The sequence below is a fragment of the Adiantum capillus-veneris genome, chromosome 14 (genome assembly GCF_014529385.1).
Source record: "Adiantum capillus-veneris isolate H3 chromosome 14, ASM1452938v2, whole genome shotgun sequence".
NCBI classification, from domain to species: domain Eukaryota; kingdom Viridiplantae; phylum Streptophyta; class Polypodiopsida; order Polypodiales; family Pteridaceae; genus Adiantum; species Adiantum capillus-veneris.
This window is the reverse complement of record NC_140944.1, coordinates 34,670,921-34,694,457: the sequence shown is the minus strand read 5'-3', so window position 1 is coordinate 34,694,457 and position 23,537 is coordinate 34,670,921. Positions and strand designations below refer to the sequence as shown.

Below are 23,537 nucleotides of genomic sequence, written 5' to 3'. Positions count from 1 at the left end.
TAAAAAGGCATTTACCATGGTAAAAGAACAGTTTTCTCATGAGATTGCAAGGGAAAACATTTCAAGCTGCATTGACCTTGGGTGAAAAAAATCTATCAAATTGGGTGAAGAACAACATTTTCCACATTGATAAATAATGACAGTATGTAATTGACTTTAGGACTATTTTCAAGATTTAGATACAATGTGGGCCAACGTTTGAAAGCAATACGTATTTTGACATTATAAACAATTTTCAAGTTATAATAAGGCAAGCTGCAAATTTTGATTTATGATTACAGGTCTTAAAGACACAAAGACGTGCTGTAGAATAGATCGAGATGGTGGCTAAAAAGTTCTCAATAGGCCTAGCCCGTTGTCGCTCTTCACTCCCCTTACGAGTATTCAAGCAACTAGCATTCCTCCTCTTTCTTATGCATCTTTTTAAACACAGATAAATGACAAGCAGAGGAGTAAGGAGTCAAGAGTTTACATGTGAGAGAAGAAAATCAACCCTTGATGGTCCTCTCATCTCCAACCTTTCCTTCATAATTAAAAAAAACTCTACTTGCACAGTATTAGTATTCGATTACATTGTTTCTGCAACCCTCTAAAGATTCTTATTTCAGGCAACAATTCAATTCAAAAGCTTGGAAAGAATCTACAATTGGAGTCCTTATCAAGTGGCTAATTTTTCTAGTCAACTATTGGGTACAGACATCTACAGCAAGCCTTTGAAAATGCATAATGTCAATGGAAAAACTTTGGTCAGCTGCAAATTGGAGGAATTGAAGCGATTTGGAGTACACCAACTACCTCATAGAGCTGCGTTGTATGGTTGGGTGCAGGGAAAGGTGAATCTTCATCAAGAGAAGGTCAGCATGCATCGTCGTTTTTCCATGGAATCAACAAATAAAGCTCAAGAGCAGCAGTTAGTGAAGCCAAAGGACACGCACACAACCCTCGAAGCAAAGAACTTTATGAAGCAAAGTGACTTACATACAACACTTGAAGTCCTTTCACACACGAAGGTACCAGCAAAAGCTATTTTGAAGGAGAGCTATAGATCCCAAGCAAAGATATGTAATGACAATATTAAAGACATGCGAAAATGTTTTGATAATGGTGCTGGAAGATTTTCAAGAGAGGACTTTCTTCTTGGAAACTTAAAGAAAAATTCAGATTTGAGAGATGCCATTGTTGAAGTGATAGAGATGAGGAAAGGGGAACTCACTTTGCTATTCATAGACGGGAAGGAATGCTCTTGGAGCACGGAGGAGCTATTTGCTAAGGTACTTACACAAAGAAATTACATGAAAAAAACACAGCTAGTAGAGAAAGGGTTCGCATCAAATGAAACAAAGAGTGTGCTTTTGCATTCACACCATGAAGATGTCTACATTCCAACCATTGAAGAAGCAAGCCATGCATGTCTAGTTGGAATGGCAACATCAATGGAGGGGATGGTTCTTCCAATCCCAGCAAAAGTTAATACTTTGCTCTCCATCACAATGTTTGGTAGTTCCTTCTTCATTCCCGAGCAAGTGATTCAATTTCGTCAAGATAGGCTTGTAGCTAAAGGAGCAGCAATAGAGTACACATGTCTTCAAGGATTGAATGAAGGAATGATTGGCTTTGGAGGTGGTACTTTTGTACAAAAGATCTTGATATGTCCTTATGAAAGGTGGGAGGTTGAAGTTATTGAGCTGGCCATTGGTGTTCGCATGAGTACCTTGTTGCTTCCAGGAACAAGGAGAGTGGCAAGTTCAATAAAAGTGGTAAGTGTATAGCTCTTTTTACATTATAAGAATTAAATTTCAACTCTTGACTTAATTGCATGCTAGATATAGGGATGATGTTTAGTCCTTTTTTACTGCCCTTTACAAAGCTTCCTGAGTGCTCAACCTGATTCGGAGTTTGTTTTCTTATTATATGTCATATATGGGTATTTTTGGGTGAACTCACTGAACTGATGGATAGCCATCTTGCTGGCAGCTTGTACTTTACAAGTTGAAAAATATTCCATGCTTCCATCAGTTATTACTTCTTCTGCTGGTCCTGGTTGTATACTTTGTTGAGATGTAGAGAGAAAGAGAGAGAGACGAGACAAGAGACACACCATATACGCTCCCAAAGACTGATTCATATTGAAGACAAGATACAAATATATAGGTGAGACCAAGTTCAGTAGAGTGAGCTATATATAGCTCCAACACCCCCACTCAAACAAAGGTCTCTAGCTTTGGATGGAAAAACCCTTGGGGAGTTCAAGGGGAAAACCCAAGCCCCTATACAATGTGAAATATGAACCAGCGGTGATGATGTGAAAGTGAATTGTGCATCTATGTACAAATATTCAAGTGACTTAGATATCACAAGGTGCAAATGTGGAGTGTGCATAGTGCATGGTACCTAAAAGATTACAATGTCATATGTACAAAGCTATTACAATAGAAAAGAAGCTAATCTAGAAAGAATGAGGCCGAAGCAACTCCAAGCTCTGAGCGCAAGAGGATGAAACGTGACTCATTGAGGCCTTTGGTCAAAATGTCTGCAATCATCTGGTCACTTGGACAGTGTTCAACCATAATGGTTCCCTTGCATACTTCATACCTGACATAATGATAATGGACAGCACTGTGCTTTGACTTACTATGTTGAACATAGTCTTTTGCAAGACTAATAGCACTTTGGTTGTCACACCGCAAGGGTGTGCTAGAAAGAGGAGAGTGACCAATATCAACTAGTATTTGTCAAAGCCAAATCAACTCATGAGCTGCAAGTGATGCCGCAACATATTCTCACTCAGTCGTAGAAATTGCAACACAACGTTGTTTCTTGCTGGTCCAAGAAACAAGACAACCATTTATAAAGAATCAATTTCCACTAGTAGATCGCATAGATAAATGTGAGCTTGCCCAGTCTGCATCTGTGTAACCCAAAAGAGAAAGAGATTGCATAGAATCCGATGTGAGTTGTCGTCGATAGACTAAACCAAAATCTGTAGTGCCTTTCAAGTATTTCAATACACGCTTTGCAGCAGACCAATGCTTAAGAGAAGGACATGCAAGATGTTGTCCAAGATAGTTAGCAGCAAACAGAATATCAGGACGAGTGTTCATGCCAACAAACTGAAGACATCCAATCAAGTTAGCATAAAGTTGATTTGTGACAAGTTGACCGCCATTGTCAGAAGTATTCTTCGTAGAGCTCGCAAGACAAGGTGTGTTGGCTGAATGTGGAGATTCCATACCAAATTTTTGAATAGTATCTGCAATAAACTTTGATTGTCGAAGGAATAAAATACCTTTTGTACGGTTCCATTGGATTTGAATGCCAAGACAAGAGTGAATCTCTCCAAGATCCACCATATCGAATGCAGAAGACAATAACTTTTTCACTTGCTGAAGAAATCCCAAATCATTGGAAACAAGGATGGTATCATCCACATAAAGAGCAAGAATCACAAAACTGTTACCTTGGTGATTTATGTATAAGTTGGGGTCTGACGAGCAAGAGATGAATCCTTTAGAGGTGAGAAAAAGATTAAATTTCGTATACCAGGCTCGCGAAGCTTGTTTGAGACCATATAGTGCCTTATGGAGTTGAGCAACAAGGTCTTCTTTACCTGGAATAACAAACCCTTCTGGTTGTTCCATATAAATTTCCTGCTCCAAGTCACCATTAAGAAAAGCAGTTCGCACATTCATTTGATGAGCTTCTAAATCAAATTGAACAGCAAATGCCAATAAAACTCGAACACTTGTAATGCGAACAACTGGTGAAAAAGTCTCTTGATAATCAACACCAGCTACTTGGGAGTAACCTTTTACAACTAAACGCGCCTTGAACTTGTCAAAAGATCCATCTGCTTTTACTTTTGTTTTATACACCCACTTACATTTAATAACTGTACGACCAGGAGGTAATTCAGTTAGTATCCATGTACCTTTAGAGATAAGAGAATCGTACTCTGCTTCCATAGCCTCTTGGAATTGATCCTTTTGTGGTGAAGAGATAGCTTCATCATAAGTAACGAGATCTTCAGAAGTAGAAAAAGCATTATCATCAATATCGTCATCATAAACATGACATGAGCCATGTTCAAAATCAATAGGCAGATCAACAAAAATATCAATATCATCATTGGCAACATTTGGAATGGATGGTTGTGAGGAGGAAAGTTGCTCCATAGGAAGAGTTTCATCTTCTGAAATAAATGGAAAAGCCTGAAGCAATGATTTAGTATCATCAGAATCATCCATGGACCATGAACCTCCCATAAGCTGTTCGTGAAAAGTAGCATCACGATTCACAATTACTTTCTTGGAGGAAGGGTCATAGAATTTGTAGCTTTGTTCGTGTTTCTTTGGGAACATGAATATAAGCAATACATCCAAAGGTTCGAAAATGAGATACAGAAGGAATGTCACATGTCCATGCTGTGATGGGTATCTTACCAGAGGGTGCAGTAGTAGGAAGATGATTCTGAATAAATGTTGCTATCAAAGTAGCTTCAGCCCAAAAAACACGAGATAAGCCAGAATGAATCAACATATATCTTACAGTATTGAGAATAGTGTGATTCTTTCGTTCAGCAACACCATTCTGCTGAGGCGAATATGGAATAGTGTGTTCATGATGAATTCCACTGTCAGCACAGTAACTCACAAACTCTCGAGAAACATATTTGCCTCCATTGTCACTACGAAGATTCTTAAGGCGACGACTAGTTTGAAGTTCCGCAGCCTTGTGGAATTGTTTGAAAACAGATAAGGCTTCTGCTTTTGTCTAAGTAGAAATACAGTGGTATACCTTGAGAAATCATCAATGAAAGTAATGAAGTAGCGATATTGTGATCTCGAAGAAGGTAGAGGTCCACATATATCAGTATGAACAAGATCCAATATGTCATGAGATTGAGTTGTATTTGAAAGAGGAAAGGGTTTACGATTGTGTTTCCCAAGAGCACAAAATTCACAAATTCCCATATGGGGATGGGCTTTAAGATCCATGCCATGAACAAGATCACGACGTTGAAGATCAAGGAGTTTTGAGAAATCAGCATGAACAAAACGGTGATGCCATACTTTGCAATCATGATCACCTGGAGCAGTGACAATATTTGCTACAACATCGTTGAGAGAGAGTTCAAACAAATTACCGTTTCGAGGAGCAGTGGCTATAGTCTGTCCATCTTTCTCAATTCGGCATTTGGTATAATCAAATCCAACAAACAGACCAAGATCAACAAGTCTAGCAACTGAAAGAAGATTACGTTAAAGATCTGGTACATATAATACTCCTCGCAAAATTCGAGTGGAAGAAGATAAGGTATCAAGATATAAGTCTCCAATACCCTTTACTTGACAAGTAGTATCATCAGCAAGATAAACAACACGTTGAACTGGCAGTGGATGATAGTTATGGAGCCACTTAGACTGATATGTCATATTTCCTGTAGCACCAGAATCGACAATAAAAAGTGATCCATCACGTACATGAAGTATTCTGTCTGGAGCAACTGAACATAGGACACAGCTTGTTTCTGGTACAATGTTGTTTCGATGTTCAATAGCATATGCTCTATTCCGATCTGTGTCGAATCGACGCTTATAGCACATATGAGTGGGATGATCAGATCGTCCACAATATTCACAAGAAGAAGAAGAAGAGTCTCTAGATAAACGTGGTTGTTTTGTGGTAATATTGTGTTCTTCATCATATTGACGTGCCCAACAATCATCTTCAGTATGGCCATTTCTGTTGCAGTAAGAACATTGCTTATTAGGAAATTTGAGACGAGAGAAAATATTACCGCGACGGCCACCTCTGTGGTTTCCTCATTGAAATGGACGCCTTCGAGCATAAAAAGCACGTTCCATCTGTTGTGACTCAGTCTCCTCTTGTGAAATCATAGCTGTATCGTGACCAGCATTCCGACGTTCGTGACGTTGAGAGTATTCAATTAAAGACATGCAAGCTTGGTCGAAATAAAGACCATCTTTATTAGAGAGAATAGTAACAATGTTATCATAAGAAGAGTCCTTCACAGTATCAAGGAGAAGTGTAATCAGTTGCTTTTGCGGAACAGGATCACCGGCAGCAGCAAGTTGATTAATAATAGATTTGAAAGACTTAATATGTCCCGTCATGGCAGTACCAACTTCATATTGTAACTTGTTAAGCAACCCTCTCAAATAAAGTATTTCTGTAACAGATTTCTTCTGAAAGTTTGCAATAAGGTACTTCCATACGTCATGGGAAGTAGGCAGTTCATACATATCAAGAAAAAGGGAATCACTGAGAGCAGAAAGAATATACCGAGGAGCTGCTTTATCACGTCGTTGCCAATCCGTATAGGCAACATTCCAATCTTCAAATATATGTCCTTCAGTGATAAGCACGTTATCATTATCCGTATCAACAGGCTGAGGCGGACAAACACGATTTCCAAGAACAACATCGGAGAGTCCATCGCCTTCAAGAATTAACAACATATTTGCTTTCCAGCCTGGAAATCCTTGACCTTGGAAAGGAGGAACAGAACATTGGCCAGAAGGAAAGCCGTTGACGAGAATATTCATAGCCATATCTTGTTGCGAGAAGACGTATAAGATAAGATCGCAGAATCTGCACACCATATATGGTGAAGGACGCAATTGAGAATGAGAGAGATATGAGTACTACGTTCTATCAATGATAAACGTAAGAAGGATGCTCAAGGAACGTCCAAAGATGTGAGAGACGTCACCCAAAAAAGACAGGGTAAAGGAGACGTTAATAATAAACGAGTCCTCAAAATAGAGTGGCGTGAGATGCAAGATTGATGGCCACAATACGAATAGCAAAAAGCTAAATCTTCTCAAAAAATTTAATGCCAAAATAAGAAAAACGATCGCAGACGCTTCATGAAGAACTAGGACGAAGAAAGCTGCGTCAAGCTCTATTGCAGTAAAAACAGCATAACTTTCTGCTGCGAACTCCGATTGACGCAAACCTAGAACTCAAATCAAAGAGCTCGAGGAGACGAACAAGTTTTGGATGAAAAGTGCCATTGCGCTATGCTCCATTGCTCTTTTCCCGTTTCTCCAAATTTTGAGCAGAACAACAAGAAAAATTGAGATGAAGTTGAGGGTGTCATTAACAAGAAAACGTAATCAACGATTAGATTGATTATAAATAAACACCACATAAAACACTAATCATATTCTTCTTAACACAAAACAACCACAGTTAACAAGAATCAATGCTCAAAAATAAAATTTGTAACAATTTTGAATCTTACATGCGAATCGCATACACATACTGTTGTCACCATGAATTGAATCGGCGCGTGATCGTTACCGCTCTGATACCATGTTGAGATGTAGAGAGAAAGAGAGAGAGACGAGACAAGAGACACACCATATACGCTCCCAAAGACTTATTCATATTGAGGACAAGATACAAATATATAGGTGAGACCAAGTTCAGTAGAGTGAGCCATATATAGCTCCAACATACTTAGGGGATGGGCTCTTTGGTAACTGATGGAATTTAAGGCTAACGGACTGTTGTTTTGGTTCAATGTATGGTGCTCATCTGGATGCTTAAATCATTAGCATAGAGAAATGATGTCCGGAAGATGGATTTTGAAAATTAATTTGGTTAGGGCTTAAAGAAAAGCTAGTATTTGTGAATCTAGATGTATTGCTTTTGACTGTGGCTCCCATATCTGTATACTTTTGAAAGTTTCGTTTTTCTAAAAATTGGCAAGTATACTTAACATAAGAAAGAATTTAAGCACATGGGGAATTTAAAGTTTGAATTTAAATTGTTATATATGTTTTTCACTTACACTGATGTTGATTATAGGGTGAGAGGTTGATTCTTCCTGCTGTGTTTCTTCTATTGGCTGAGAGTATCCCAGAAACAGAGATTGAGCATGCACAGATAAGATCTCTGTAGTTTCTCTTTGTTTTAAGTTGTATAAATGGATGTTGAATCGAGCATAATTTAGTGCCATAATAGCCACTATTTAACCTTGTCTTTGGATGGGGGTGCAAGTACATGTACATTTTCTTGCGTATAGTAGATAGAAATTTAATTTTAGTAGACAAGGCTAAAAATTGGGTGTTATGGCAGCCAATATTGTTGGATATTGGTTGTTATGGCAGCAACTATTGGGAGGCATAGGTGGCTTGTGTAGTTGGCCAAGTGAGGGATTAAGAAATTAGTGATAGCAAACAGTCAAGAGTAAGCATAGAAGGACTATGGGAGACTTTTGAAGCAAGAGTACACTCCAACCTTGTGTGCATTTGCCTTTTTTGTTTTGTCGAGCCTTGTGTAGAATTTCAAAGAAAGAGCACACCACAATACCCACTATGTTGTCTGCAGCCAAGGTGTTGATGCATATTTCTAGCTGATTTACATGCATATGATCACTTTCCCTATATGTATGCATTACTATTTGCACCTATTTTTCAGCCTTTGAATGAAAGCAAGAGGGACGCCTTTGTTGGACCATTTAATATCTTGATATCTATGCTTTTTTGCTTCTTTGGTCTGGATACGAGTATCTATGGACCTTTTTCCTTGATGGAGTCCAACTCAGCAAGCACAGCTTGCTTCCAGTTGTCGGAGTCCACCAACTTATCAAGCATAGCCAACCTCAAAATGTAAGACTGAAGTTGCTATGTCTGTGAAGAAGGCTCAATGGGTGTGGATTGAACTCGCAACATGAGAGGAAAGCTGACAAACTCTACCCTTGTGTGAACTTTGCCTTGCCTGTAGTAGCGGTGCAACTCTTCTTGGTTGCCCCGGATCTTGAGGTTTTTGTAACTTGGTCACACAAAAAGAAGAGATTGTATAGTAAATCGTCCGAGAACAAGCCGCTCTTAACAAAACTAATCGCCTATTGTAATGCTCTCTGTCATCGAGAATTTCATCATTGGAAATCCTCCAATCATTCTATTCCCTGGCTTTGAAGGCCCTTCTACATATCTGCAGATTTAGACCTCTTTCTCGGCATAATATGGGCCCTAGATCAGCCCTAGATCTGGGGCATTTTGTGCGGATAGATCTCAGCCTAGAAGATCCTCGTTGTCATGTGACACATCCCAACCCTATGTGTCTGTGGACAAGTTACACCACAGTAGGGTTCAGTCAGTCCGATCAAGTCTAGATTAGCAATGATCTGGCACTTTTGTGAGTCTATTTGTAGACCCTGCATGCCCAGTCACTTAGCATAGATGCATATCCTCCGGTTACACACGGAATGATCATCGGAATTCCCATCAGAATCCATTAGCATCAGTTAGGGAAATTTTCCAGTGCATTTAGCCTATTTTCCTATTTATTGGGATTTTCACTTATAATTTTTAAGTGACTTTCCTACAAAAGTAGGTAGGGCAATTTTGCTAAGTTAATATATAAGCAAACCAAAGTTCACACTTTCTGGTAGAAGAGGCAGCAGGAGCACCTTGCTCAACAGGCAACTTCTCAGCAAGACCAACCCCCGCGACTACTCTGGCGTTTTCTCCACAGAAGACCTAGCGTTTTTGCATCAGATCAGCCTTGGAGATTTGTGCACAGTAGATCAGCCCCGGCGTCATCACGACACAGCAGATCAGCCTAGCGTTTTTGCATTTGCAGAACGCCGGCGACAGAAGGACCAATTTCAGCCTCTCGCGTTTTTGGATTTCAACAGCAAATTAAGACCGGCATTATTCACCTAAAGTGTAGCAGATTCAGTCCGTAAAGACCATCAGTTTCTAGCCCTAAGAAACCTCATTTTTCAGCCAAGAAAACACAGCCAAAACAGTCATTTTCAGCCACCGAAATAGTTCCGAAATTCAGCGATTAGAAGATCTCAGATTTCAGCCATCAAGTCATCGTCGTCACCACCGTCGTCGTCATCGGCATAGTCCCATTGCATCAGTGCATTGCATACACATTGTACACCTTTGTGCAATCAAAGTAGACCACTCTCGCCGATGAGAGTGGGGCCTTCGGAGGAGGGTTTTACAACCTCTCGGGTGTCGTATCTCTTCTCTCTCCTTCTCTCAGTCTCATTCACTTACACGCACAATATCCACTCACTTTGTTCGTGACCACAGCACTACATAAGACGGAAAGCTCTCTCTTTCCCTAAGAACTAAAAGGAATGTTGAGCAATAAAGATCACTAATCTTGATAAAATACAACATTCATTCCGATGCACCTAACACTCGTCTCATCGGCAAACCTTTCGTCACCTAATCAACCTCCACTGGCGCCAACATCGAGACATATAGCTTTGTATGTCAGGTTAGCCGCGTAGGTGGTTCTACAAGAGAGTTAACGAGGCGGTATCATCTCAATAGTCTCAAGTCAGGTCAAGTAGTAGTCTTGCATGAAGCATCAAGAAGTTGTAAGATTAGCCGTGGAGGTGCTTCTACGAGAGAGTTAATGAGGCGGTATTATCTCACATGAAGCATCAAGAAGTTGTATCACTTTATGCAAAGAAAAGAAACTACCATTCTAGTAAGGGGATGGGGGCCCTTGAGAGGGTATTGGACTGGTTGGTGTGTGGTCTTCTATCACGTGCACATGGATTTGTGTGCGATGTGGACACGCTACCCTTACTTCTAGAGCCAAACCCTAGTCTAGAAGTTATTTGAACCTAGGGAATTCTGTACCGGCAACTTTATGAGCCTCTCAAAATACCACCCGGACAAGTCCATTAGAATAGTTAAAACCCTCGCAAAATGCATTTGTGTATGTTTGTCCAATCTAAGATCGGGAAGACAGTTGCTCTCTTGAAATAACTCCTCTCTTGTAACATCTAGTGTGATTCACAATTCAAGGCCCCTTTTCAAGCACAAAACCAATCAAACCAAGAACTAGCTATAGAATTGGATCTTGACATCGAAGCTCATAGAGATTTGCAACAAGAAATCACTATCATCACGAGGTTATTATAGTTTAATGCAAGGCACACCATTGAGGAGCGTTCTAGACTGTCCAACATAAGGCACACCACTGATGAGCGTTCTAGACTCTGCTCCCATATGCAATAGTGCAAAAACACAGATAACGTATTGTTGTTCAACAAACAATCTGCTGCTAAGGGGCTAAATTTGCTGCTTCACAGAAAAAACAGCATGCTTGAATTTACCCAATTGACATGGGAGAGGTGCAATAGAGTCCCATAAGATGTGATGTTGACATGAAAGCTCATAAAAAGTTCCAATAAAAGAACACTATTCTCACAAGGTTGTTGCAGTTCAACAGAAGGCACATCACTGATGAGAGTTTTAGACTCCACTCGCACCAGCATTATCACAAAATACAAGTGATGTATTGATGTTCACCAAACAATCTGCTGCTAAAGGAAAAAATTTACTGCTGTACAGAAAAACAACGTGCTTGAGTGTGCCCAATCGACATGGGAGAGTAAAATATGCTCAAACAACAATGTACACTCTCTCCAGATCTAAGATCGATGGTGCTTTGTAACTTGGAGCTGTAATATCACGTGCTTTTGCCTGCAAAAGTGTGAGAGGGGAGAAGACATAGATCGCAACAAGAAAGGAACATTACTCTTACAAGAATGACAAGACAAAGGGTGGGAGAGAGGCTTGATCTAAAGGGAAAAACTTCATGTCCCCTACCAGGCATGGCCTCTACAATACTGGAGGAAAAGATGACATTTTCCTTGCTTTCGAGGAGCATGTACATGAACTTTGGAAGAGGATCATAGCTCATAGAGATCCTCAACAAAAAAACGTTGCTATTGCAAGTTTATTACGCATCATCTTAACCATAAGGCACACAACTCAATGAGTGAGAATGCTTGTATGTTCATTGCCCTAAAAATGCAAGCAATGTACAACCAACAATCCGCTTATCATGTGCACCACCTATCAATGCACGATGACCTGCTCAAACAATCACATTCTGTGCACACACATGCATTTATAGGACCATTCTTGAGCTGTTGTACGCCACTCTGGAGAGTCTCCAAGTGAGCTACATAGGACCATTTAGCCGCAAGTTTCTTATCTCGATTCCAAGTCCGAACGAGCAAGTTAGAGCATAAACTTATAAACATTTGTTTTAGGCTAAAATAAAGACATGTCATTTTTGCCACATTTTGGTCAGGCAAAAGACATCCAGCCATATAAAAGGTAGCCTTAGCCTACACTTTTCATCATGATTCATCAAGCAGTCAAGTCTTATGTTTTTTTCCTCCTCGCGAAGGACTCACACACCACAGTCGCTGTCACAAAACGGGAGCGTACACGAGCACTTAGAAAATCTGAAAATTATAATTCTTTGAAAACATGAGAGAAGGGAGAAGATTGACACAGTATTGGGGACCAGAAGATGGGCTGGTCCCCCCCCCCGTTAAGAGTATTCTTTTATTCAGGGAGAATTCTTATACAAGCATGAGAACCCGAGGAAACCCCTCCGTTCTGTAATCTTAGACCCGAAGGTCGTGCTTTCCCGTAAAGGGCTTGGACACAAGGCCGTTCCTTCCCGTAAGGGACTTAGGCGCGAAGCTGTACTTTCCCGTGAAGCCGTACTTTCCCGTAAGGGACTTAGGCGTGAAGCCGTACTTTCCCGTAAGGGACTTAGGCGTGAAGGGCCTTCCCGTGAGATGCGAGATTCCTGCAAAACAAACCACACAAAGCAACAATTCTCAATGCGTATCAACACCTTATACCTGTCGCTCCTTGCTCAGAGAATCGACCTCCGTACTTAGTCGTCACGCGATCACTTGCAAATTCTGTCACCAGCACATGCTCCAGAATCCCAGCGCTAGTTCTTGCTGCTGCTCCCAACATATGAAAACTGGAACGCTTGCTGCCCTTTTATAGGCTCTGGCACCTGGCGGGAATAGCGGCCCAGAAAGCAGAGCCAGCTCTCCTAGAGAGAGGAAAGAGAAAGATCGCAATTTCAGCCCCCCCCCTCTGCGTAGCTTTTCTAGAGCTGCCTTTTTTTTAAAGTACTTGCTTTATTCTATTAATAAAGGCCCGGTCACTTAAAAGTGACTGGCCACTTTAATAAAATAAAGTGTGAACGTGTTCAAACTTTAAAAACTCACTTAGTCAATGAAAACAATGCTACATGGACACATTTCAGGCGTCCCCGGGTGTAGGACACGACACGGATGCAATGCAGACACAGACTCCTCGCGGGAAAACATCTGTCCTCCCGTGACCGTTCCTGCTTTTCGTAAAAAAGCATCATTGAACCCATCTTTATTCTTGTGCTTGCGTTCTTACGCGTACTTTCTTACTCAGTTCTGATTTCCTCCTTAGCCTACGGGATGCCCCCTTACTGATGCACCCGTCACGCATCATGTGACACATCAGGGGCACTCGTAACCCAGCCCTTTCCACCGAACTTACGGAAACTCCTTCGCGATGTTTACTATCATCCATCAAATGACACATCAGAGTTGTCTGTTCTTGATGGCAGTTCCTGTAGCTACAATCTTTTAACAGTTCTTAGTGCACATAAAATATCATAAAAAAGAGATTAATCATTAAAAATAAGAAAATAGTCCAATTAGCAACAGTCGCGCTCCGCATCTCCACAGTTCAGAAATGCACCTGCATTTTTTCAGCATTCCAGCAGTTTGTGCACAGAAGTGTATTAGATTTCTAAGACAGCAGTTGGGTAATGCAATTGCGTTATTGCAGTCCATCTCTCTAAAGCCCTGATATGTTTCAATTTGGAATCATTTTATGATTTCTTTGGCAATCTACAAGCCCACAACTCAGCCTTGTCAACAACAATACCTTCCAAAATGTCAAAGTTTGGTTACGTACTTTCAGTCCCAGGATTGTAGAGAAGAACTACTCCAGAAGTTGTTACCTTTATGGACATTTAGATTAGATCGGTCATGACGTTTGTGGGCACCATAAAAGAGCCGATGCACTTGGCAGTCTAATGCCCAAAAGTGGTCGTCTATATAGCCCAAGAGAAGTGTCTACTCAACATCTCTCTTAGCCTTGAGAGTGTTTCCATTTTGCAGCCTTTTTTTTGGATTTATTGTGGCAACCAACAAGCTTGCAATCCCATCTCGTCATTTGCACCACATCCCTTATCAGAGACCTCTTGTAATTTTCAAATTTGGGCTGCATTATCTCGGCCTTAGGTGATTTTCCTTACCCGTTGCCTTATCTCTCTTCTCTCCTCTCTCACTCTTTTGAATGGGCACTCACAATATTAGAGCTCCAAGTTACTGAAAATTGGAGATCTCTGATTTGGCTGCACTTTTTGTATACAAGGGTAAACATGGTATTGTGTTAACATCTCTCCCTTCTACATCTACGTTTTAATGTTGAAGGCTATCCAATGCAGCATTTATGAAAACAAATCTTCATGTGTAGATTGAGATCATAAGTATACAAAATTGGCTTGCATTTTCTTTGTCTGATGCCATGTGGAGGGTTGTAAAGGCATGACAAGTCTGAAGCAGAGAGGTGTGCATCCAACTACTTTTGGATCAAGTCTATGGCATTGTATGCTCTTGTTTTTCAGCCCTTCTTGTTACTGAAGGAAAGATCTTCTCTATGAAATTGTATACAAGTAAGTCTAGAGATGCTAAATATAGCAGTCCTTCAGGATGTGAAAGACTGAGTGAAGGGAACATAGTGGATGATACTACGTCCACTACTTGTAGCTCCTCAAGGTGGCGTATGAGAACAGGGAAATGAACCATTGAGGAGGCAGCTAGAGTCCCCTGATGAAGGTGAAGGACACCGTTGATTGAGCCCAGTGCTCAAGAAAAGCATATCTAAGCTCTTTGGCTGCCCTTGAGGAGCTTGCTAATGAGTCCCATTGGTTGCATAGAGTGTAAAAATTGTCAACCCAAGTGTCTACGAGAATGTCGACACCGATAGACGGTGTGGCACTTGAAATGTGGCAGAAACGCGCTCGCCAAACTTTCCAAAGAGTGATGCTGATTGGTTTACGAAACACCTCATCTTTGAAGTGAGGAGCATCCTGTATATCCATGGAAAGTATCATGCTCAAGACACCTCGCTAATATCTAGTAGCTATGAGTATAAATAACATATTTATGTCTAAGCTCTTTAAGTATAAGTTCAGTTTTAAAAGATGCATCAACCAAGAGACATTTTCCAAGTGAGAAAATCAAACTGAATGACATCCCACATAAGAGCTATGCAACAGCCTTCCAAACATGGCGAGATCTAGTGCATATCTATAAAGAGTGGTGGTTGGGTGTCACAATCTGTGAAGCACGTAATGCAGATGGCATTGCAGAGGTGGTGATAGCCCGATATGGTGTAAAAACTTCAAAAATAGTAAACCCTAATTCTAGTTGAAGCTCTAATTTAGCAAAGACCCTAGTTTTAAAAACCCCTAATTTTGGCAAAAACCCTAAAAGTGCAGCAGAGCATAAAACCCTAACCCTAGGGTTGAAGGGGAGCAAACAGCTTGCATTAGAGGACCACCGTAAAATTCCAAAATTTCACCGCAAAACACAACGACGTATGCCACATCAGCACCGTACGGATGCCACATCAGCATGGGCGTTAGCTAATGCTTTTGGGATGGACTTTTTAAAATAAAATTGACTTTTAAACCTTCTAAGATTGCTTTTTAGGCAACCGGGCCTATAAATAAGTCCTTTTAGTTGGGCAATGTACCACAAATTGAGTATTGACTTGAACTGGGAAACCAAGAGCTTTGAGAGACAAAGACTTCCCGTCGGTCCTTGTACATTAACTGTTGAAGAAATAAATAAACAGTGCCAAGGGTACCCGTCTTGGGGACCAGTGCTTTTGGAAAGGGAACTCCGCCCTTTCGTGTTAAGGGTGTTCTTTTAGTTTGTTCCAGTTCTGTTGTAGGTAGTTCTTTTGACTTTGAGGTTGTTTCTACGATATCAGAGGCCAGCTGTTTTGTTCTTTTATGGACAAATTGTTCCTAGAATTGTCAATGGAATCTCATAAGTTTAGTTATACATATTAGTTGGCTTTGTCACTAATGGAGGGCTTTTACCTATTAAATGGCACAACCACTAATGGATGGTATGTATATACATGCATATATGTGTTTTGATGCAACAAACATGTGAATACAAAATCCATGTCTAAAATAAATCTTGGTCCATTGGTAACATTTGTAAATATTATGGTATGAGAACTTGGTTTGATGACTAGATATATCTTGGTTGCATGTGAAACACATGAAAAAGTTCATGATATGCTTAGTTATGATGATTCAAAATGAATTTTGTTGTACGTCCTGTGTGACCACCTATAAGTTGTGATTAATGTTGTGAGAGTGACCTTTACATGTTGATTTTTGGAACAAGCCTACCACTTGTCGTGTTTTCTTTACAAGTGTAATTGAAAGTAGTGCAAATGGCTTTGCAAAGGTGAACCCTAGCACGAGATCGTGCAAGAACCTTGAATATAGCAAATTGTAATTTCCAACTAAAACCCTAATTTAATAGAAATCCTAATTTCAAGGAACCTTGATTCTATAAAAGCCCTAAAATGTGCAGCAAAGCATAGAACCCTAACTTTGGAATCGAAGGGGAACATACAGTAAGCAGCAGAGGCCATCGTAAAATCCCAAGAAACCAGTCGCAACGAGAATCGCAAAGACATTGTACAAACCCCACGTCAGCACTGTACGGATGCCATGTTAGCAAGGGGCATTTCTAGATGCTTTTGAGATGGAGTTTCCAATAGAGTCAATTCTTAGAAGCTTATAGACTGCTTTTTGAAGCAGCAAGGCCTTTAAATGAGTCCCCTCATTGGGAAGTGTATCACAGATTGATTATAGACTCAAACAAGGAAATTGGGAGCTCTAAGACAGACTTCCCGCCGTCCCTTATACTTTAACTATTGAAGAAATAAATAAATATTGCCAAGGGTGCCTGTCTTGGGAGCAATGCTTCTGTGAAGGGAACTCCGTCCTTTTGTGTCTGTTGTGCATGTGTTCTCTTAGTTTTGTTCCAGTTTTGGTGCAGTTCTTTTGCTTCGAGATTGTTGCACTGGGAGTCTCCACAACGTGAATGGTGCATCAGGTGCAAAACCCATCGTAGCGGTCCTTGAGCCAACTGGTAATCCCATGTGAGTCAACAACCAATGGACATAAGTAATCCTCTAAGAAACTACAAATGCCACAAGGTTGCCTACGATTGATGCACATAAGTACGCGACACTCCCTCCCTCACATAACCACTATCTTTGTAGTGTCAACATCTCCTGTTGTTGACGCATAAGATGCATTTGGCAATCCAAAGGAGATCCTCTAGCTGGATTTTATTGCACATCTCTCATATTGATCGAATAGTCTTGAGCAAGCAACAAAATAGCCCTTGAGTGGCGGTGTGCTATGCTACCGCCTGTGTTGGCGGGTGTCCACTTGCAGAAACTAAACCAAAACGAAAGAGAGAGAACATATACACCAATAAAAGGCTAAATTAAGTCAAGAAGAATGATACATAGGGAAACACATGTTTCCAACATATATGTTGGTGGAATTATCTGAGAGTACCACGTATTTCAAAAGCTTCCCATTAACAGAATGTTTTGTGGTCATCTCTACTTGTAGGATATGTCTATGCTTTAGTACGAAGCGATGAGGCCTATCAAGAACTATCGCCTATGCTTCTAACTTGAAGTACTTTGGCATAACGTTAGATATGTAATGGAACAAATATATATGGTGAGATGTTGCTAAAGATTATGTTTCAATCTACTAACTATTCTTAATTTTGTTATATAGGATCATAACAACATGAGTGACTTACAATTAAGTGATGCCAATATCGCCAAGAAGGAGGAGGTAAACGTACTTGTGATTGTTGATTAGTCAAATTGTTATTTAAGTATTGTGGTAGTTATGTATCTTGCCAAAGCTTATATGTTTTCTAGATGAGTATAGCTAAATATTAACATTGCATCCTTCATGAAACTGGAGATAGGATATTGCACAAAGCTAGAGCAATCTTTTGCATGTTTTGAACCTTATGATAAAGTTTACATATTAGACATGAGTTTGGAATTGTTTAATGTCTAGATATTGATTGGATTGAGCGAAAGTGAAGAAAAAATGCCTAGTTATGAAAACAAAACAATTGAAGAGGTAATGCAATTTAGCTTTGGATAAAGTTGATTTTTATAAGTCGTTAGCAAAATCATAAGTTGTGAGAGGAGAATCTTACACTAAAGATGGATGAAAATGCTATTTGTCTAGGCTTATGATGAACCAAGCATTAATGAGATTGAGAAAGAGAGCTTCTATCATCAACAAAATAATGTGGTATGGCATTCAAATGGTTTGTGTCTTTGATTTAAAAAGCAATAGCTTGGATTCTTTTGTGTTGTATTGCATACCTAAATACTTGTTAAACTCTTGTTCCTTTATATAGGAAAACAACTTTGCTCATGGTCAAATGAGTAGTATGTCTCTAAGTGCGCTTGTAGCTTCAAGGACATGTGAAGATTGTTGGAGCTATATATACCAACCCCTATGCTATATATAGCTAGGAGTCCCCACTATATATGTGTGCTCAGTGTGCACTCTCTACACACTTTTGGGGCTTGTACATGTTGGTGTCGTCTCTCTCTCCTCTCGTCTACATGCGCTCTCTCCCTTCGGTTCAACATGGTATCAGAGCCATGGATGTCAAAAGCAGCACATGGTGAAAGAGTTGTTCTGCACATGGTGAAAGAGTTGTTCTCCCTGGCGTGCCGCACAACCGAGGCTACATACTCTAGATCAACACAGATATATTTTCTTAGACTTTTGCCTTTGAAAAGTTGATCGCCATCGCTGCTTTTCTACGTATACTGTTTTGTTTTGTTTTTTGTGTATGCGTAGAAGGAAGAGACCTCTTGGTTATGACGTCGTGCATGGTTCGAGGCTACATACTCTCGATCAACACAGATATATTTTCTTAGACTTTTGGCTTTGAAAAGTTGATCGCCATCGTTGTTTTTCTACATATACTGTTTTGTTTTGATTTTTGTGTATGCACAGGAGGTCGAAGAGACCTCTTGGTTATGACGTCGTGCATGGTTAATGGCTCTCTATATTTCAAAGATTACCTCTTCCTCCCCATGAATCGGGATTCAGCCAAGATTTCAAAAGCAGCAGATGGTGAAAGAGTTGTTCTCCCTGGCGTGCCGCACAACTGAGGCTACATACTCTCGATCAAGACATATAAATTTTCTTAGACTTTTGCCTTTGAAAAGTTGATCGCCATCGCTGTTTTTCTACGTATACTATTTTGTTTTGATTTTTGTGTATGATATTTCAAAGATTACCTCTTCCTCCCCACGAATCGGGATTCAGCCAGTTTTGTCAATTTCGCTAGATGGCGCTGTCATATCTTTGATATCACTCCGTGGCAGTAGACTGTAGTAACGGTTGCTAACAACTACTCATGTCTACTACTCATGACGGCTCAGCCTGATTTGGCGCTACTTCAAGACTGCCTCTTCCAACACATGACAGCTCAGTCTGATTTGGCGCTACTTCAAGACTGCCTCTTCCTAATCCCCACGAAGGGTTCCTTTCATCACGCGAGGAATCAAACTTATCAAGCAACTTTGCCCATAGATGAGGATAGAAGATTTTTCCTGTCTTTTGACACTCGTGCAAGCTTTTTGAGTCTGCGATTTTTCTAGGGTTTGATGGATCATGCTGCGCTAGATGATTTTATACATCATTTTATAGAAGTATGGGATGCACGGCCACTATTCTGACTAGTTGCAGCTTTTGAAGTTTGGGGGATTTCCACCAGGTGCAAATTATCTCTTTTTAGGAGAACAGAGTCTTGAGATTATCTATCTCTTGCTACCTTACAAAATCAAATATATAAACAGGCAATCATGAGTGTCTTCCATCAATCGGCGGTCCTCCTTATACTAGCCGCAAGCCTACACTCTTTCTCTGGTTCCGCTCTGCAGTTCAATGAGTGTCGTCCATCGTTTTTATTTTATTTTTTATTTTTATATAGGTTAGTGTAGTTGTCGACCATGTTTTGAGCTCTCTCTGTATATATATATATGCCTTTGTCAGCTTGTTCACCTCTTACGTCATAAAACGTTGTCATGAATGTTACATGGATCTGGTGGAGTTTGTCGCTTATATTTGGTCAATCGATAATTTTACATCGTGGTTTTACTAATACTTTCCTCCATGATGTGATAGATGATGGATGTGGCAGAGACCTTGTATGTGCACTTGAGAGCTTGGTGCCTCATACTCACCATTGGTGTTATGTTTGTGTACTTGAGAGCTAGGTGCCTCGAACTTACCATTGGTATTATGCTTTATTTTGTGAGAGAGCTCGGTGCCTCGTACTTACCATTCGTATCATGTTTATTTTGTCATATTTCAAGTGCATATATTCTCGGCAATAAACATAAGAAATGTGACAAAGTTAGCGTACTTGGGAGCCTGTTATCATCCTCTTGATTGGTGCTATGGTTGTTATCGTCTTATTGAACCCTCGTCGTCATCAGGGATTTGGCAGATGTGATTATACAACACTAGTGTTTCATGTCATTTGCGTGCGGGCTTGTGTTCATGTGTGCACACGTATTGAATTCTTGTTATGTATACCCGTGGCATTAGTATTTGTTTCTTCGTTATCTCTAGAGCGGCGTCGCGAACCGTCTCTAAGGACAATGTGATGTGATTATTTCTAACCTTCATATTTCGACATGTTTCTTGAGTTGATGTTCTTTATAGGATAAAAGTCACGTCAAGCAGCATGTACAGGTCTTAGAGATGTTGAAGTTGCTTAAAGATATTGAAGAGTTTTTATCAATTCAATTTTATATATAGGATCATTAAAAGACGCTTGAAAGTGCACATTGTATATTATGGAGTGATGTAGCTCCTCAAAAATGAATTTTGTAAATTTTGATAATTGTTAATATAACAGTGCATGTATATGGTGCTGTGGGTTTTTTCCTTGTTACCCCAAGGGTCACAGTTAGGGACTCCTATTTGAGTGGGGGTGTTGGAGCTATATATACCAAACCCTATGCTATATATAGCTAGGAGTCCCCACTATATATGTGTGCTCAGTGTGCACTCTCTACACACTTTTGGGGCTTGTACATGTTGGTGTCGTCTCTCTCTCCTCTCGTCTACATGCGCTCTCTCCCTTCGGTTCAACAAAGACAATATTGTCAACAATCATACTGCTAAGTTTGCTGATGCTTCAAAAGATTTGGAGAAACAAATTGGTAGATCGAACTTACTACTTGATGAGCTAGTTCATGAGTATCAATCGGTAATGTGTAGCATGTTTCATTGTGAAATACAAAATACTTAGTTGGGCTGATTTGTGGTATTAGTTTTTCTCAACAATGTGTGTGCTTTTATCTCGTTGATAGATTGACATGACTTCTAATCTTGCAAAACAAGCAACACTTTGCACTAAAGAAGCCTTCAAGAAGAAAGAAGATGTTGAAAGTGAAATTCAAGAAATCGAAGCTTCTAGCGATTTTGAGAATGTAAGTTGATAAGTATGTATTAGTTATCTAAATGTCTTGGAACTTAATGTGATTATCTTACTTGAATCTTGTAGAATGTTGAAGTAGATAAAAGTTGAGGAGGAAGAAGTTTTTGCATTTAAATGGTAACCTTGTAAGATTTCTATCTTATTGCATTCTTCAACATTTGGAGATGCATGTGTTTACTTCAATAAACTCAAATTTTATACTCAAGGATTGTCACATGTCTCTTGTAGGTTGAAGGTGGTTTCAAAAAGAGGAAATTAAAGTCCAAAGGAGTTGAAAAGAGAGTGAAGAGAAAGGTTCTACTTGTAAATTGAGCTTATGTTTTTGGTTTTCAAGAGCAAATGAGTCAAAATAAATTCTTATTGTAGGCTTTGAGTGATATAACAAATACCAACATCACAGGTCTTCAAAACACCAAACAAGATACTACGGTGATTATTCATTCTCTCTACTAAATTGAATATAGATTGTCTTTTATAATGGGTGTTCGCAAATAATTCAAGTTTTTGCAGGAATCGCAAAATTTCATGGTAAGAGGACGATGTGGGTGGGTTGTGAGAGCTCCTTCCAAATATAGAGATTGAGTGTTGAGCTATTTTTTGGCTTTTTTCTTGGTTTGGTGGGACTTATTCTACGAAAGATATATGTTTAATGCAATTATTAACGAGATACTTAAACTTATTATACTTATCAATATAGGCTGATTTCTCACTCTTTTTGGACTTTAATTTTGGAATTCAAACTCTAGTGTTCAAAATTCATATCATGTATTTGCCTATGTCAATTGCAGTCGTATGAATAGAATTAATTAATTAGTGTTGTATGGAGCTTTAGGTATTTGTATATTGCCTGAAAGCTAAGACTTACACATGGTTTTAATTGTAAACATTGACATTTCAAAGAAAAGAGCACTTAAACTGAAAGTGAGACAACAAAAACATAAAGATGCACAAGTATGGAAGCTATCTCTTTTCAAACAATTTGCAAAGGTGTGTGATTTGATTTGTGTTCATTATTTTTCTTTATTTACATATTAACTTGGTTGTTTCTCTAACTTATCCAAATCCTCTTGCTTGTTTGGGTCTTCAATAGTGTCGTGCCGAAAGCAAGAGTAGTGTTGATTTCGATGTCTTATCAAAGGAGGACAAGGAAGCAATTGTTATGAAATACTTAGGCGAAAGTGATGTGGATGCCATGTACCTTCTAAAGTAAAGCAATTACAAGAGGCAAAGAATGTACATTTTGTGGAGGTAAAAGGATTTACATCAAAGCTTGTCATGTTAGACACAATAGTTTCTTGGGTACTCGCAATGGGAAAAGTAATTGTTAAGCAGCGTAAAGGGTTTGTTGTGAGTCAATATGTGATTTGTTTATCCTAATCAATTCCTACTAGGAATGAATGGTGGAACTAAATGATGGTTATAATGTTTTGATAAGAACTTTATGGTTTAATACTGCAATGTAAATACATTAAATGTTTTACAATATGTTTTTCTCTATTTACCAATCAAGAATTGATATGCTTTTGTATATACTGGAGTTAAGATGGAGCTAGATGAGATCTATGTGTTTCACACTTGGATCTTTCATAATTTTATGCATATACCTTCTCAAGTTATTAAATTGCATGATGAAGAGTTTAAATTTGATGAAAGTGTGTACATATTATAGAAAATTTTTTAGGGAAAATTATGTAAAATGATTTTGTTAATGTACTCAATAATTAAACGCATGAGGATGTCCTTTATGATCTCATGGTGATCATGGCTTGCTTATTTGGACGCTGATGCATTGCAAATTAACTCATGGATTTTTTAATGATGAGAGCAACCTTAACACTACGACAGCTCAAGATGTTAAACAAACTACTGGGTGATGATAACATCTCATGACACATAAACATATATTTGTGTGATTTGTGGGTAGATGGTTATTTTTATACCAATTTTGCTTTTACAAAATTTAGGAAAAATTTGTTCATGGTGAGGTTTATATCCATGCATGCATAAACATATACAACGAGCGAGAGAGAGAGAGAGAGAGAGAGAGAGAGAGAGAGAG

At 39.4% G+C, this 23,537-nt stretch overlaps 1 pseudogene; it reads left to right on the top strand.

Annotated features, from left to right (window-relative positions):
* The first annotated feature begins 1,490 nt into the window (after positions 1-1,490).
* Positions 1,491-22,855, top strand: LOC147442207 (uncharacterized; annotated as a pseudogene).
* The last annotated feature ends 682 nt before the right edge of the window (positions 22,856-23,537 follow it).